The sequence below is a fragment of the Protopterus annectens genome, chromosome 1.part1, assembly GCF_019279795.1.
Source record: "Protopterus annectens isolate FY-2018-M chromosome 1.part1, PAN1.0, whole genome shotgun sequence".
NCBI classification, from domain to species: domain Eukaryota; kingdom Metazoa; phylum Chordata; order Ceratodontiformes; family Protopteridae; genus Protopterus; species Protopterus annectens.
In genome coordinates this window covers 1,099,360,292-1,099,378,175 of record NC_056726.1, presented here as the reverse complement: position 1 = coordinate 1,099,378,175, position 17,884 = coordinate 1,099,360,292, and positions in this window count along the sequence as shown.

Below are 17,884 nucleotides of genomic sequence, written 5' to 3'. Positions count from 1 at the left end.
TACAGCAGCCTCTATACAGCCATTTACTTGGTTGTACAGGGTTTCTGTGAACAATTCTGCATAGGCTGTTGTGAACTTGGGGGTGGGAGAGGCACTGAATTTTAACAGGCTATCACTTAACAGGATGTAAATTGCATTGAAATAGTTCCTAACTGTTACAGGGTTTGGTGGGATTGCCAAGTTGATTTTTATTTGGAAGGTGACAGATTTGTGGTCCGAATTCATCAGTGAGGATGTGATACAGTGTGGGGGTACAGAACTCTCCTGTATTGGTAAGATCCAGAGCCTGTATGTTTAACCACTGTTGGCTGTGCACAATGTCTGGTCAAAGGTTTGTGTTAATAAAGTCCAGGAATCACCTTGCCTGGAAATATGAGGGAGTATATGCTTTCCTAACTACAGAGTGGTAGTTAGAGTCTCCCATCAATTGAGTATTTGGTTTAATGGTGAGTGTCCCCAGTAGCTCTAGGCACGAGCTATGGGATTCTAGGGACATAGAAGGTGACATGTAGCTTATTAGGATATGGTTCACAGGTTCATAGGTAGGTTCATAGGTAGGTACTAGGCTATCGGCCCAAGGGCCTACGTAAGCCTAGCCAACAGGGTTCCCTGGCTTATGCCACCCAAGAAAGTTATTTTCCTGTGCCACTGTCGAGCAGAGACACAGAAGTGATCCCCATGCAACTGTCTATGGTGGATCGCACATAGAGTTCTTCTTGTTGCTAGTATCGATTGAGACGCCACCTTTTGTCCTTGTCTGTGCAGCTGATGGCCTAAATGTGTGGCGGGCACTGATGCCTTGTACTTCCAGAATACTTCCTGTGGATTTAAATCATGTGATTGATTTATTGTCCTGCAAAGGGTGAGGCATACAGAAAGAAAATATTAGTGTGTGTGTGTATTACATTTCTAATATGCTTTCATAACAAGGAGGATTCTGGAATGTTTGTCAGTTTGCGTCTGATAATTTGCTTCCTGCCTAACATTAGTAGTTGCTTACAGGGTCAGAAATGTAAAAAGATTTGTTTACTGTATAAAGTTCTTTTATGGAATTTGTAATTCATGTCTTATATGGAAACTTATAAACAAGTAGTCAAGAGATCTTAGCAAAATTAATGCTTTTGTGTACATGTTTAATTGGTCAGTGGCTGCTCTATGACTCCTACAATACTGTTAGTTTTTATCATTAAGAAAGGAAGTATAAAAATTCCATTATTCTGTACATGAAGGAAGCAGGACCTTGATTTCCTGGTCTCCCACATATGTGTTTCTCTTTGCAACAAAAGAGATTATTATTCTTTGCCGAACTGTGCCATGTGAAAATCCTTTGTTACCTTAACAGTTTGGTGATGTGTCTACTTGGATTTCTTAGCTGTTTATGGGCTGCTGCATTAGATATTTCCACTGTGCCCAACAGTGACAGGTTTCTATCAGGCAAGTTCCTGGTGTATCAATATCCAATTTTAAAATATCAGCAGAGACTAAAATCTCTACAGGTAAGCTCTACTAAAACTTTCCTCAGTAGTTCTAATTGTATGTGAACAGCTAAATTGTATGCATCTGGGAAATTGCATGCATGTGAAATCATCAATTCTAACAGCACTTAGCTATTTAATTGTGTGGCATTGGGGTCTAATTAGTGTACAAGGCCAGAGTATCCTTGTCAGAAGGACAAAGTATCCATCTCAGGAGTGAGACCGGGTTTTAATCAAATATAAATAGGAAGAACAAAAAGGATTCCTTCCCTGGGAATGTCAGTGACCCTAATTATAGTCACCTACCTACCCCTGTGGTATGAGAGTGCGTTTTTATAATGGACACAAGTGCAAGTGATATAACAGAGCTGGAGTATGGGACTCCAGGCAGGTATATCTTTAATATATATATATATATATATATATATATATATATATATATATATATATATATGGAAGAGACAGCTGTAGTTATTGGGTAAAAAGATCGGAGCTCACTAAAAATGATAGCACTTTACATTTTCTGTAAAAAAGGTACTTTTAATAAGAAAATTATAGAAAATCTGCACAATAAACTGAAACCAAAGGGTAATAAGGTACCAGCCTCTAGTGGGTCAGATTTTAAAGACTGGAAAGAAGAATCTAAAAGTAAGGAAAATGAATAAGTAGTTTGATTCTTCAATATAACTCTGCCAGATTAAAGTCACACCTGTAGGCAGCTAATAGAAAAGCAAATATGTTACAAAAATGTTCAGATGAGAAATCACACTACTGGGATATATATTCATTAAGACAGTTAAAAAAGTTAGCAGTTAGACATCCACAATCATCAGATGATGACTGGCCTCATTTACCTTCTGCACCCCCTCCACCTTTTGACCCACATGTGCCTCAAGAAGTTGACAAATCCTCCTCTCTGGGAGGGCAGGTGGAGGTGCGTTTTGCAGAAACAACTACCACTTCTCCAGATACAGTCCAAGATATTTCTAGCACTTCTGGTCATTCTTCTGGGTTGGTTTAAAACATTATCAGCAATGTCATTCAGTACTAACTATAATACCCTGACATGTTAATGCATACAGCTAATAAAGGGAAACAACAGTTCATAGGTTCATAGGTAGATACTAGGCTATCTGCCCAAAGGCATTTATAAGCCTAGCCAAAATGTGTTGGCTTTCGCTGCCCCCTTAGATTAGTTCCCTGTGCCTCTGTCCAGCAGAGCCATTGAAGTGATCCCTGGGGTAAACTTTCTGTTTCCCATCCACTCGTCAAGGTTTCTCTTGAAGAGGGTTAGCGAGGAGCTCTGCCTAATGTAGATCAGAATCTTGTTCCAGAGCATGGGAAGTCTCTGGGACATGAATCTATCCCTCCAGCACATCCTATTTATTGTTATGGCGAGGTTTAGATCCCTGGAGCATGTGGCTCGAGGGGGTATGGTTTTCTTTAGGTGGAGCATGACCATCAATTCTGGGTTGGACATGGCCTTGTATGTCAGGCAGAGATCACCTCTGAGTAGGTGGTATGCAACCGAGTACAGATGGAGTTTCTTCAGTCGAGCTGCATAGGGCATCTGCTTGAGGCCAGTGATCCTCTTGGTGAGGTACTTCTGTGGTCTTTCCAGTTGTTGCGGGTGTCTTGTAAGGTACATCCTAAATGATGCATTGTACTCTATGATGGGTCTGATGAGTGATGCGTAAAGGGGGCCAATGTCTTTTGATCTGGATGCAAACCTTTTTGTGATTAGGTGGGCCACATAGAAGGATTTTCTAATCACTTTGGCAATGTGATTATCAAAGGAGAGGTTACTGTCTACTTGGGTCCCCAGATCCCTTATTACATCTTCCGTATTTATGGGGCTACCACCTATGTGGTAGTTTGTGGGTACTTTGTTTTTTCCAAAGAGGATGACTATGCACTTTTTGGCATTTAGCTTGAGGCCATGGTTTTGACACTAGGTATTTGTCTCAGTGAGACCCTTTTGGAGGATGTCTGTGTCAGCCGTAGAGTCAATTATAACCCCTAGTTTGCAGTCATCTGTGAACTTGGTCAGCCATAGTCTTCCTGTACTTGTCTGTACCTCTGGGAAGTATATGCCGAACAGGAGGGGTCCTAGGACTGAGCCCTGGGGAATGCCACTTGTAACCGGTTTAGAGTCAGACCTAGCTCCCACAACTCTTACCATGTGGGCTCTGTCTGTGAGCCAGTTAGCAACCCATCTCGTGATGTAGGGGTTTATGTTCAGGCTGGTAAGCTTGTCTATAATACCTGAGTGGGGAATGGTGTTGAAGGTCTTTGTGAGGTCTAGGTAGGCTGTGTTTATCACCTTTCCCTCATCTATAGCCTTGGTAACTGTCTCAAAGAAGTCCACCAGGTTTAGGAGGCATGATCTGCCCTTAACAAAGCCAAACTGGGTAAGGTTCAGTATTTGGAGGTTCCCAATGTCTCTGTTAATGAGATTCATGATGAAGTACTCCATAGCTTTGCAGGACAAGTTAGTCAGGCTTATAGGGAAATAATTCCTAGGGTCTGTTGTGGCTCGACCTTTGTGGAACAGAATAACCGCTGCTGTGCACCACTCTCTGGGCACATATCCTGTGGAGAGGCTGAGTTTAAACAGTGTGTTTAGGTGAGGGGTTAGTTCATTTTTAAGCTCATGTAGGACGCAGCCTGGGACACCGTCCGGTCCCATTGTTGCTGTGTTTTTGGCTTTGGAGAGGGCTGTTTTAACCTGAGTGTCTGTAATTTCAGGGGCACTACATTCTTCTCGTATAGTTATGGGCCCTTTTGGGGGTGAAGTTTGCACTGAAATTGTCTGCCAAGATGTTGGCTATATTGGTCGGTTCAGTGTATTTTGTGCCATTCTGCACTAACTCCGAGCAGATCTGAGAATTGCCACTTAGATTCTTGACATAGCAAAAGAATGCCTTGTGGTTATCTTTGGTGTCTATGGCAATTTTTCTTTCAAAGCTAGCCTTGGATGATTTTATGAGGGAATGTAGTTTCTTGCTGATACTGTTTAGGGGTGTCTTTCCTTCTTGGGATTTTACTCTTTTCTGTACTAGTTTCCTCCTTCTATTGTATAGCTTGTTTATGGCAGGGATCCACCAGACTGGTTTCCTTTTCTTGGAGGAGTGAGTCTTGGTTTTGTTTGGGATAGCACAATCCATGCATTCTTGTAGGTGCCCATAGAGTGCATTAGTAAAGGATTTTGCAGGTTGGACAGCATTATCCTTTAGCATGGGGGCTTTGAAACTTCCCACCTCGGTCTTAAGTAATGTGAAGTTTGTATTTTGAAAAGTTTTTCATAGTGGTTTCTTTGACCGGGGTTGGTGGCAGAATGTGGATATCCAGAGTGATTAGTTTATGGTCAGATCTAACCAGTGAGGGGTTGACCTCCTGTGTGGAACACCGGTCGCCCATGTTGGTGATGACCAGGTCCAATATGTTGTCTCCTCTGGTGGGGCTGTTGACCAGTTGATCCAGGGCATTTGAGTTTATAATTTCTAGGAAATGTTGGGCAAGGGAGTTTGTACTTGAGTAGTTCTCCCAGTTAATGTTTGGGTAATTGAAATCACCCAATATCAGGGTGTTTGGTAGAACCTTTATGTTTTCCAGTGTTTCCAGGAATGTGGAGTGGGGTTCCTGGGACATGGTGGGCGATCTGTAGCAAGCTATAATTTGAATAGCAATTTTGCCCATTGTTAGTTGCACATGGATGATCTCTGAAGCATTGCACTGTGCCACTAACCTGGAGGTGTGGGTATCCATGATGAATATAGATACTCCCCCACCTTTTGTATTTATTTAAATGTATGGTATGAGTTGTAGCCTGGTAGTGCTGGGGTGCTCTCTGGAGCCTTAAACCAGGTTTCTGGTACTGCACATATATCGAGTTTCTCCATACTGAGGAGGGCCTAGACTGCATACATTTTGAGGGTTAGACTTCTGGCATTGAGTAGCATTACCCTCAGTTTTTTGTTACTTGTGCTATTTACGGTGCTGGGTTTGTCTTTTTAGCCCTGCCTAAAAAAAGCACTATGGGGATGGCAAGAGCCTTGGCCAGTATTTGAAAGTCTAAGGGTGATAGGTGCAAGCGGTCTCTAGCAAAGCAGCGTGGCTTGTCGAGCATGTCATCCTAGGCTGACAGACACAGGATCCCCTTTGAATGACACCAGAAGCTTAGCTAATTGTTGAAATTAATATTTTTTTCTCTATATCGTGGTATAATTCTTGTGAGGGCAGGATGCAACTCAGGGTCAGGGTCATACTGGCCTGGGCTACGTGATCAGAGAGCTCCTTCATGTAGTCCAGGGAGGTACGGCTCAGGTCATTCACACCAACATGGACAATGACAGGGTCATATTTGTACTTGGTCTGGAGTGCCCTGAGTGCTTGTGTTATGTGGTGGATCCTGGCACCCGACAGGCAGCTAACAGTAACCTTCTCCTTGTTCAGCCTAATGAGTGGGACGTCAGTGTGCCTGACTATAGAGTCACCTATTACTAGTGTGTTGGGTATGTTATTTTGCCTTAAGGGCTGTGATTGCATGGCACACTGGTTTTGTGAAGTATGTGTTTCATGGTTTGTGTTGGGGGGTGGAGGTTGCTTGGACGTCTGCTTTGGAGGTCTCTGTTGCTTTTGCAGATTTTTATTTAGAGCCTCTGAGTATGTTTTCATGTATTTATGTGTGTTTTTTGCCAGTGCTGGTTTCATAGGTCTGTGAGACTGGTGGTGTGATGCAAGCAATTCCCTTCTCCTATTGACTGCCTGGTCCATCCGGGTTGAGAGAGCTTAGGCTCCAGTTTGGCTGTATAATTGCATCTCTTGCATGTATTAGTGTTTGATGGAAGGTGGAGAGGGTTGTCTGTGTACATGAGGCAATTGTAACATTGCCTCAAAATGCCCAGATTCACCAGTTGGACCGGTGAGTACACCTGAAACTGCCCTTTGGACATGCCTGGATAAGTACAGTGAACTGTTTTACAGATTGGCTGGTAAGGTCGAATAGAGAGCCTTGTCCTTCTCTACAGTATAGGGGGGTCTAGTGCTAAGGTTTATTAGTGCTTGCTATGAGTTTTGAGCAAGTGCCGGGATGAGAAATGAATGGTTTGAGTATTTAAGTTGAAAGTTTGTCTAGTTTCAAGGGAAAAATTGGAGTAGACTTTGTGGAGCCGGGAATAGTTATACCCTAGCTAACTGGTGCTGCCCGGCGTGCAAAACCACGCAAATGCTGGTTTTATAGCAGGGAAATGAAAGAGATAGAAATTAGCCCAAAATGGCTAATAAGCTACTAATTACTGGGCTAAAACCTCTCCTCCAGGGACAGATAAGCTGCTCAAATCTCCCTCTCTCACAGTGAACAGAGAAACTTCCTTCTATCCAAGTAAGGTATGGGCAAACACAGAAACTTGTAACAGCTCTGAATTCAGCACTAACCTGAAAACTGGACTATATTATCTTAGAAAGGCGGGAAAACAAGTATATTTTTTTTTTTTTTTTGTTTTTTTCAGAAAATAAAGCAGATACAATCGAAAAGCACTTTAAATGCACAGAAATGGCTATCACACTTGAGTGTGTATCAGAAATATAAAGAAACAAACAGTTTTATCAGAAACATAAAGATGGAACAAATGCTAAATGTGGGAAAATTGAAAAGATAACCTAATGACGGTTCGTCATCAGAAGCTAGCTCTTTAGGTAAGATTAAATACATTACTTTCCAATTCCTGATTGTTATAGACACAGAGTACAAAGAATTAGTCCAGATAAAATAATTTTAGTTAACAAATCTAGGAGACTCTCTCTCTGATACCCTTCCTGTGGGAGGAATAAAGACACCTTGCTAAAGTTTCAGTAGTTTATTCAGTTAAGTAGCAGATGGATGAGCTATTAGAACAAGAACACTTGTCCATTTACCTACTTCATAGGTTCATAGGTAGGAACTAGGCTATCTGCCCTAGGGCCTATACAAGCCCAGCCAAAAAGGTACCCTGGTGTTTGCCACCCAAGAAAATGATATTCCTGTGCCACTGTTGAGCAGAGCCACAGAGGTGATCCCTGGGGTGAATTTCCTATTTCCCATCCAGTCATCAGGATTTTTCTTGAAGAGTGCTAATGAGGAGCTTTGTTTGATATTGATAGGTAGTTTATTCCAGAGTATGGGAAGTCTCTGGGACAGGAATCTGTCCCTCCAGCATGTTCTGTTTAATGTGGTGACTTAACTGAATAAACTACTGGAATACATACCTCTCAACTGTACAGATTTAAGCAGAATGTCCAGATTTTTGCCACATATTTTTGGTCGGTTTTTCATAAAATTGTGCTTTTCTCACAAATTAGTGGCAAATCATTAAAGATGAAAGTTAGAAAATAATGACAGACACTTAATTTTTAGACTTCATACCCTTCAGAAAATTTACGCTAATGCAAAACCTGTTATTCTATCAACTTTCTAGGTTTCTAAGAGCAATATTTAAACATGTTCCCTATTTTTGGGCCTTTGCCCCACTTTTATTTATGGCTTTCTCCAGGTTTCTTGCTCTAAGAGGTTGAGAGGTATGACTGGAAACTTCAACAAGGTGTCTTTTTTCCTCCCACAGGGAGGGTCTCAGAGAGAATGTCCATGGAGGTTCCTCACTAAAAGAATACAGGGCAAAAATAAAATGTCCTATGCAGACCTTCTGAAGGCCCTATCTCCGTCTTCTGTCTCCTACAGGCTTTTGAAGGGAAATCTATGCCTGGCATACAGGGCATTGTCAGACCCCACTCTGATGGACCTCCTGCATATCCACAAAACAAAAATCACCAGAATTACCCATTCTAAAAACTTAAACCCTGCCTGTGATATAAATAGGATATTCTGGAGAGATAGGTATGTATCCCAGAGACTACCCCGTCTATGGAACAGGCTCCCCATCCATGTGAAGCAGAGCTCCTCCCTAACCCAATTCAAGTGCAACTTGGACAATTAGATACGAAACCAGAAATTAATCCCTGGTTTGCCACCTATATCCCTAATGGACAGAGTAAATGGTTCATCTCCCAGGCCCATGTTTACACTTATCAAAGGTATCAGAATTAGTCAGAGTTTTGGGATGTATGGCTAGGCTTAAAAAGGCCCTTATGGTCATTAGCCTAGTAAACACCTATGAACCTATGAACCTATAAGAGAGAGAGAGAGAGAGAGAGAGAGAGAGAGAGAGAGAGAGTCTACTAGATCTGTTAGCTAAAGTGATTTTATCTGGACTAATCCTTTATACTCTGTTTTTCATTAGTCCTGTCACCCTGTGGGTCACTAGTATGATACCAGATGTGATTTGAGCCTTCTGGATTAGCCCTGTTTTCAACTGTTATAGATGGGGAGGAATATCAGTGGGCATCCCTTTCAAAATAACCTGCAGGGGAAGAGACAGAATCTGAATTTTCTATTGATTCCAATATACCATCCACACAACTGCACCCCTTGCAAGAAGTACCAAACCCCGCAGTACTGGAGACAGTGATGCAAAACACGCTCTATTATTTGTACGGTCATAGATTGCAGGGGATTTACATACCATTGTAGATCTTCTCACTCCCATTTGAACACATTCATCAAAATATGCAAAACTCTTAGAACGACATATACAATTGCAAAATCCTATTATTGAAGACCTTAGAGCAGTATTAAAAGCCACCACACCTCCTTATATTTTAGGGAAAAAATGGGATGTCAGACATAAGTGACAACATTTGGAAACATTCAGATGATGGATTTCTAGCTGCCATTACCACATCAAGCCTTCTCTGGGCATCCTGAGTCTACCTAATGCCTGATAGATGCGTTTGAAGCCTTCTCTGGACATCCTGAGTCTATGCAATGCCTGATAGACATGTTTGAAGCCTTCTCTGAACATCCTGAGTCTACGCAATGCCTGATAGATGCGTTTGAAGCCATCTATGGACATCCTGAGTCTACCTAATGACTGATAGATGCATTTGAAGCCTTCTCTGGACATCCTGCGTCTATGCAATGCCTGATAGACATGTTTGAAGCCTTCTCTGAACATCCTGAGTCTACGCAATGCCTGATAGATGTGTTTGAAGCCATCTATGGACATCCTGAGTCGACACAATGTCTGATAGATGTGTTTGAAGCCTTCTATGGACATCTTGAGTCTACGCAATGCCTGATAGATGCATTTGAAGCCATCTATGGACATCCTGAGTTGACACAATGTCTGATAGATGCGTTTGAAGCCGTCTCTGGACATCCTGAGTCAACACAATGTCTGATAGATGCATTTGAAGCCTTCTCTGGACATCCTGAGTTGACACAATGTCTGATAGATGCGTTTGAAGCCTTCTCTGGACATCCTGAGTTGACACAATGTCTGATAGATGCGTTTGAAGCCTTCTATGGACATCCTGAGTCTACGGAAGGTGTAGCAGCTAGTGGGCTGTTGGCAGCTTTTGTAGAAGGTTCTTTACTACCAATATAGACGCAAATTAAAAAGGTTTGTTTGAAATGGCCAAGCTTAGGCATTTGAACTGTAACTAGGCCCGGTATGCTGCTGATAATAGACAATAGAAGAGGAAAATAGCAGGCTTCCAGCTCCAGCAGTTCGAAACTGACTACTTAGGGTCAGGAAGTGAAACAACAAATTGTGGGATGAAGAGGTTGATTCTAATTTTTTCAGCAACCCCCCCAGGACAGTATCAGCAAAATTATCCTCCTGATTCACTACTATCACTACAAGGTGCAACACATTTAAATGTTTGATTTTAATTGTGGTCAAAATGGGCATTGGAGAAACAAGTGTCCATTATCTGGACAACAAGCAAGTCTGCCAAATGTTCAAATGCCACAGCAACCTGAAAGAAACCCTCCTGTATGAAATATTGCTTTGTTGCCACCAGTGTGGCAACAAACCCATTAGGACAGCTATGAACTGGAACGGCAGTTATTTCCCTTGTACTGACTGACCAGGACGATCCTTTTGTCAGTGTTACAGTGCAAAATACCTCAGTTCTGTTTCTTGTCAATAAAGGATCTACTAGATCTATGATAACTTTGACAAATGCTGAACACTTTCTGCTTTCTATACATACTATTTGAAGTGTAGGCATATCTGAAGTTCCTTTAGACTATCCAGAAAATAAACATATTCCTTTTCGAATTGGTCTGGTAAAAAAGATCAGCGTGATTTTATTATAGGAAATCCAGCCCTTCTAAATTTGTAAGGTAGAGATTTACTGTGTAAACTTAGATGCACTGTCCTTTGCACACCTGATAACATATTTTTAGATCTTCCTAAGGAATATTTGATATTATACTCAAATACTATCTGTGCAGAAGAACATATAGTTTTTGCTATTACAACATCAGAGCAAAATCAAGAAAATGCAGATTTGGAGGAAATAAATGCTATCCCTCTGCAGCTCTCAACTACCCATAAAATGATGCAGGGCTGACGAAGGATGCAGAACCTGTGGCTGACGAAGGATGCAGAACCTGTGGCTGACGAAGGATGCAGAACCTGTGGCTGACGAAGGATGCAGAACCTGTGGCTGATGAAGGATGCAGAACCTGTGGCTGACGAAGGATGCAGAACCTGTGTGTGTAACATTAAAACTCTGTGAGCACCTAGCAGTGCTACTTCAGTATCCTTGGTTGGCAGAAACAGAGTAAAAAATCAAGCCTGTTATTTCTGCCTTGTTACAACACGGAATCATTGCCCGACTTGCAGTCTGTGTAATACTCCTATATTACCTCTTCAGGAATACGGAAAAAGTACATACAGATTTGTACGATATTTACATGCAGTGAGTGCTGTCATAGTACCAACATTTCTAGTTGTTCGTAATCCTGCAACAATACTGAGTGCTGTTTCTTCAAATGCAGTAACATTTTGTCAGTGATCGATATTCCATTTGATTTCTTTTCCATTCCTAGACATCCAGATAAATAACATTTATTTGCATTTACTTGACAGCAGTACACTCGGACTAGATTAGCACAAGGGTATGTAGAAACCTCCCATCCTTTTCACTAGAGAAATAAAGAAACAATTAGATAAGATTTAGTTTCCTTGCGGGTCTACTTTGACTCATTATGTAGATGGTTTGCTTTTAGCTTCAAAAACTTCATCATCATCATCTTCTTTTGGCTGTTCCCATTAAGGGTTGCCACAGCGGATCATCTGTTTCCATTTCTGCCTGTCCTCTACATCTTGCTCTGTCACACCAACCACCTGCATGTCCTCTCTCACCACATCCATAAACCTTATCTTAGGTCTTCCTCTTTTCCTGTTACCTGGTAGCTTCATCCTTAGCATCTTTTTCCCAATATACTCAGAAACCCTCCTCAGCACATGTCTAAACCAACGTAATCTTGCCTCTCTGGCTTTGTCTCCAAACCTTCCAACCTGGGCTGACCCTCTAATATACTTATTCCTAATCCTGTCCAACCTTGTCACACCCAGTGTAAATCTTAACATCTTTAACTCTGCCACATCCAGCTCTAACTCCTGCCTTTTTGTCAATGTCACTGTCTCCAACCCATATAACATAGCTGGTCTCACTACCCTCTTGTAGACCTTCCCTTTGACTGTTACTGGTACTCGTCTGTCACAAATCACTCCTGACACTCTTCTCCACCCACTCCATCCTGCCTGTACTCTCTTCTTCACCTCTCTTCCACATTCACCATTATTCTGAACTATTGATCCCAAGTATTTAAACTCATCCACCTTCGCCACCTCTACTTGCATCCTCACCATTCCTCTATTCTCCCATTCATTGACACACATATATTCTGTCTTAGTCCTGCTGACCTTTATTCCTCTTCTCTCTAAAGCATATCTCCATCTCTCCAGTGTCTCCTCCACCTGTCATCTGCAAACATCATACTCCACGGGGACTCAAGTCTGATCTCATCTGTCAACCTGTCCATCACCATTGCAAATAAGAAAGGGCTCAGAGCTGATCCTTGATGTAATCCCACCAACACCTTAAATCCATCTTTCACTCCCACCGCTGGCATCACCGATGTCACACTACCCTTGTACATATCCTGTACCACTCTTACATACTTCTCTGACACTCCTGACTTCCTCATACAATACCACAACTCTTCTCTAGGCACCCTGTCATATGCTTTCTCTAAGTCTACAAAAATACAATTCCACTCCTTCTGACCTTCTCTGTACTTCTGTGTCAACACTCTCAGAGCAAACATCACATCTGTAGTGCTCTTTCCTGGCATAAAACCATACTGCTGATCACTAATCATCACATCCCTTCTTAACCTAGCTTCCACTACTCTTTCCCATAACTTCATGCTGTGACTGATCAGTTTAACCCCTCTGTAGTTACTACAGCTCTGCACATCACCCTTATTCTTAAAAAACTTTATATGTGACTGTAAACAAGGCACTATTTTTCTTTTGACTAAGTTAGCAGAATTGGGCTTCAGGTTTAACAGAGATGGATTATAGCTATGGAAATCCCAAGTTCGATACTTGTGACATCTTATTTTAGAAGATGCTAGACAGATTGTGCCTTCACATATTGCTGTGATCCATACTGTACCACACCCTACTAAATTTAAACAGTCGTGGGCTTTTCTAGGATTAATAGGTCACTGTCAACAATGGATTTCTAACTATGCAGAAGTACTGAAACCTCTGTTACAATAATTAAAGAAAGGTACCACTGAGCCTTTACACTGGCAGAATTATCATGAACAAGCTTTTATGCAATTGAAAACATTACATATAAATCCTCCTGCACTTGCGTTGCCAGTTTATTCTAAGAGATTGTTGTTGTTCTGTAGTGAAAGAAATAAATTAGCATTAGGATTCTTGATACAATGTGCTTCCTATTGCTTATTTCAGGATGAATCTTGTACCTGTAGCTGCAGCCCTAACTTACTGCCTTAGGGCAGCTGCCTCAACAGCAGTCTTAGTACACATGATGGATGCACTGACTTTCGGGCTCAAGACTTCCATTGCAGTTCTGCATTCTGTTAAAGCTTTGTTATTAAAGACTGAAAATGCAATATTTATCTGCAGCATGATTGTCTAAGTATGAATTGTCTTTACTCAGAAACCCTTCTTTACAGATTGTTTGAGGCCAACCACTTAGCCCCGATTCATTAATCCTTACAGTGGATGAAGTAGAGCCACATGATTGTGTAGTTGTTAATAGCATTGTACTTCCTCTTAGATTAAATCTGACAAGTGTTCATTTGCAGAATTCAGATTTAATTCTTTTTGTGGATGGCTATTTTGTTCAAAAAGATAATGGTGAACTCACAGTAGCCTCATTTTATTAACTGGATAATTACATGGAAAGGTGCCTCCTGTAATAGTCGAGCTTGTCGCTGTAACTGAAACATGTAAAACTGGCAAAAATTGTTCAGTAACAATCTTTACAGATTCTCATTATATTTATGGAGTAAGTCATGATCTGGCATATGAATTAGGTCATGATTTTGCATATGAATTAGGTCATGATTTTACATATGAATTAGGTCATGATTTTGCATATCAATTAGGTCATGATTTTGCATATTAGTTAGGTCATGATTTTACATATTAGGTCATGATTTTACATATTAATTAGGTCGTGCTTTTGCATATCAATTAGGTCATGATTTTGCATATAAATTAGGTCATGATTTTACATATTGGGTCATGATTTTGCATATCAATTAGGCCATGATTTTGCATATCAATTAGGCCATGGTTTTGCATATTAATTAGGTCATGATTTTACATATTAATTGGTCATGATTTTGCATATTAATTAGGTCATGATTTTACATATTAGTTAGGTCATGATTTTGCATATCAATTAGGTCATGATTTTGCATATGAATTAGGTCATAATTTTGCATATCAATTAGGTCATGATTTTGCATATTAATTAGGTCAGGATTTTACATATTAATTAGGTCATGCTTTTGCATATCAGTTAGGTCATGATTTTGCATATAAATTAGGCTATGATTTTACGTATTAGTTAGGTCGTGATTTTGTATATCAGTTAGGTCATGATTTTACATATGAATTAGGTCATGATTTTGCATATGAATTAGGTCATGCTTTTGGGACACTGGAAAGAAGAAGGATATTTAACATCAGCAGGGACAGTTATTAAAAATGCTGTTATTACCTATAATTTGTTAGATGCTTTATTATTACCAAGGAAGATTGCTGTAGTGAAATATGCTGCAAATAAGACAGATTATTGACAAAGGGTAACACTTTTACTGCTGCATTGTCTTATCCTGTTTGAGCTAGATTTTTGCAGCAAGCGAATGACACTAACAATTTTCTTCATAGGAGCTATTGTTGTTTCAAGATCAGACAGAGGAGTCTGTGCGAAGGATGTGGATAAGCAATAGCTGCAGTTGATCTCTAGGTCCTTTATGGAACTATCTGGATGACTGACTAGTAGCCCCACTACATTTCTTAAATCAGTTGATAAAAGCCTACCATCTGCCATTCCATTTAGGGAAAATGCATTAATAAAACAGATTTCCACTGACTGGTATGTCCTGCATCTCTCAGAAGTTGTTCAACAGTTTGTAAATACTTGTGCAGTTTGTTTAGAACATGACATCTCTAAATCAGCACCTGCACCTGTTCAATCGGTGACAACGTCTTGGGGACCATTCTGTTTTTAGCAGTGGGTCCTTACTGAAATTCCTCTAGTGCAGAAATTTAGCTATGTATTATTTGTGGTTTGCATTTTTTCTGGATGGGTAAAACCATATCTGAGTAGAGAATTATGCACAGATGGCAAGGAAATTTTAATTGAACTGTTTCCCAGATTTGTAGTTCCCTGTTGCATTCAATCTGATTATGGCACTCATTTTGCTAGCCAGGTTAATATGGCAGCTTTGCAAGAGTTTGAACACTAAAATTGCAATTTCATTGTCACTACAGACCATGGGCTTCTGGAGAGTAGAAAGAACCATTCAAACATTAAAAATACAATTAGCCAAAGGAAACTTGTTCTAAATGGCCAGAAACATTGCCTTTAGTTTTATTTAGTATTAGAAGTGCAGTTAATACTACTAGAAAATTGTTACCTCATGAAATCCTCATTGACAGACCCATGAGAATGCCTGCTATCTCCTTCAGAAGATCTTAGAATTGCAAGATATTCATGCAAGCATGCTTTCCTATTGTAAATCCATGTGTTCTCTTTTGCAAAAATACCATAGTGTTGTTCTTCGTGCAGCCCAATGACCAACAAAGCAAGATCACCATGACCTGTGTCCCAGAGCCTCACATTTCCTGAGATGGAAAGACAATAATTGGTTTTGCTCACAACTGCTACTGTCTTCTGTTGTGAGGGCCTCCCCACCTGGACCCATGTGTCACATGCTAAGAAGATCCTCCCTTGTGACAAGTACAGTTGAGGTACAACTGATGTCAGACCATGTGAACCAGCAGAACAAAATATAAAACCAGGGACATCATTGCAGCTGGAAGTGACAGCCAATAATGTTTTGACATCCAAACCAAACACAGAATCAACTGTGAATTTATTTATTTAACATCTGTTACTGGATAGGTCCAGCTGGGACATAGCCCATTTTCAGCAGAGGCTGGGGGAAGAAACACTCCAGACACATATCTTTGGAGTGTGGGAGGAAACCCAGATGAATGCATTGAGGAAATGTAGACTCCACACAGAAGGCACCTCAGCCAAGAATCAAACCAGAAAACCTCTTGCTGTGAGGCAACAATACTAACCACTGCACCACTGAATCACACCAGAATTGCTTGCAGTCCATGTTGACTCCACACACACCATCCATATCACACTTCGAACCGAATGCAGTTAAGTTACAACTTTTACCAAATCAGGAGGGTAACTCCCATGATTCTGCTACCTCATTCTGATCTGACAAACTCCAGTGATTCATCTTCAACATCAACAGCATTTTTTCTTGCGTCTGAAACTGACATCACATATTCATCTTACCTGTTGGACATTGATATAGACACTGCCTTGTCCAGACAATGTTCTTTCTCAAAGTCATCTGAAATTACAGCCATTGGTAAAAAAATATTTAGTGATCGATTTCATGTGAACTGTGGAGAACCAATGCAACACCCTTGTTTGTATTTTCTTCTAAATGTTTTCCAGCCACAAAATGCTCATTTTCCCCTATGGGCCAATCATAACTACAGTTAATGTGATTCTTATCATTGTTTTATTTTGCCTGCTTTCTCAACCTAGAACCATAAGTGCATCATCCTCTGTGACTAAAAACACAGAATCATTTAGGTTTATAGATGAACACTAGACTAACTGCCCTGAAGGGCAATTTTTTAGCCTAGCCAATAACCAAAGTGAGAATCAAATCATGTACCTTCTACCTATGAGGCAAAGGCTTTAGCCATTATAGCAAACCTTCCACTCTAGAAGGACATACACTCTTCACTAAAAATAGTGACAGACATTTAGTTAAAACTGAATTGAGAGCACCTGAATGGCATCCGATATTTAATACTTTTTCTCCTGCCTTACATACTTATGCACTGACTCACAACATTAGCAATTAATGAGTTTGTGTAGATATAGTAATCACAAAATCAATCACCAACAAACACTTGGAGTGTGGCCTAATGGTTAAGGTGTTTGCCTTATAAACACAACGTGCAGGGTTTGAGTCTCAGAAAGGATAATTGGCTAGGCTTAAAATGTCTCGCAAGGGCACTTAGCTTAGCACTAATCTATAAACCTATATAAAAAAAAAAAAAAACACTGTAAGGTACCAATGAAGGCTGTCCTCCTAGTTCATGTACACATTTCCAAACACTTCTTAGTAGTAGTCCAAAATACGATGGCCAGGTTACATCCAAAAAGATTTTATTAATCCAAAACAAACAAAATGAAACAGATTTAGTGCTTTCATCTCCTAATGCAGAGACTTCATCAGAATCATCTGCTTTACAATTATTTCATCATTTAAATAATACTGAGATTCATTCCATTGGCTAATCAATTAATAAGACATTTTTAACCCCTAAAATTCAGATAGGTATTAATATATATGTAATTCATATTGTTATTAGTATTTTGTAATTCATATTGCTATTAGTATTTTGCAGTATAAACAACTAAATAACAATTAAATAAATGCAGATCGAAAATAAATAAGTAATTAAACAAAACAAAACGGAAACACCCTACCAAAATTCCTAAATATACTGACTTATGTGAAACTAAGCCAGTAAAATTGGACCTAATAAAACACAGGTTGACTTTTATACTATGAAAGTGAATACAAATATGTGCATGAGATGTTGAAATACCTATATATATTGAAAAACGTCCAAAGGTGCAAAAATGAAAGAATCAGGATACCATCCACAATCGACTTTATTGTAAATATATGTACACGC